The sequence below is a fragment of the Microtus oregoni genome, unplaced genomic scaffold, assembly GCF_018167655.1.
Source record: "Microtus oregoni isolate MIOR12 unplaced genomic scaffold, Mior012 000067F_001, whole genome shotgun sequence".
Lineage (NCBI taxonomy): Eukaryota > Metazoa > Chordata > Mammalia > Rodentia > Cricetidae > Microtus > Microtus oregoni.
The window spans coordinates 835,455-836,559 of NW_024543954.1; the positions used below are offsets into that span (position 1 = coordinate 835,455).

Sequence of the window (1,105 nt, forward strand, 5' to 3'; positions counted from 1 at the left end):
ATGGAACCAAAGTGGAAGGAAGCCCTTTTATACATGGTTATGGCCAGCTGCCTCTGTGTAGCTAATACTTACACTGGCATTTTTCAACAGTGTCTTTATAAAAGTGGGCTATGAACACTATGGTGAAGCACTAGTGGCCAGCTTGTCGACCTTCCTAGCCCATGCCCTTCAGCTCAATCATTAACATAGCTTACCTGCTCCTGGGAGTGTACTGGCCACAAAGAAATGCCAGCACCACTAGATACCCCATAGAGCTGCAGAGAGCTCATTACCTGAAGGATGTCTTTGCCAGCATGGTCCTGATCTATGGCCCTGTTCAGAGGCTGTGGGTCTGGACCCAAATGTACCTCACTGTCATGCTTGCCCCTCACTTTGCCCATTTTCACATGGCTAATGGTGTTGTTCTTTTCCCTATACAGAGGTTGGATGCCCTGGTTGTTGCTCTGTTTTGAATGTCAGTCCTTGTCAAGTTACAACCTTGTTCTTTGTCCATAGAGGTTTGAGATGGCATTGGGTGCTCATGTGGTAGCAGCTGTTGGAGAGGTCCTTTGCCCCCATAGGCAGTTCAGTAGTATCTCCATAGCCACCTACTTAGCTCTGGGCCTGCTGTCATGCCTGGCTCTTTGTAGTCCTTAAACTGTGGGGCCATCAGCTTTTATAATGGCATCTGTTTCTGCGCCTCACAGGCCACTTCTGGTCTAAGGTCTATGATGTTCTCTAGTTCCACTTTGCATTTTTGTTTCTGACAAATGCAAACACTTGCCCATGACCACGTCTAAAGAAGAAAATGTGCTAAAGTGTGAGTAGACCATGCCTAACGGATGAGTATTGCCATGCAAATGGACTCTGAAATACAATTCTCCATCAGGGTTGGTTGCTCTGATTGTGCCTTATATGAGGACTCCATAAGAAGCTGGCTGGGCCTCAGATTGGTTCCAGGTGTCAAAACTTAAAGGTTAATTAATGACTGTCCTCTCTGCAGTTTACTTAAAGACATGATGCAAAGATCCTAGAACAAAGTAAGTGGGTTCGTCAGACTGGTCTACTAACTCTTCTGTAGTTTGAAATATTTCAGAAATAAAACAGTAGGAGAAATGACTCCAGA

General features: G+C 45.3%; 1 pseudogene; it reads left to right on the plus strand.

The window, feature by feature from the left end:
- On the plus strand, positions 1 to 769 carry LOC121440284 (annotated as a pseudogene).
- The last annotated feature ends 336 nt before the right edge of the window (positions 770 to 1,105 follow it).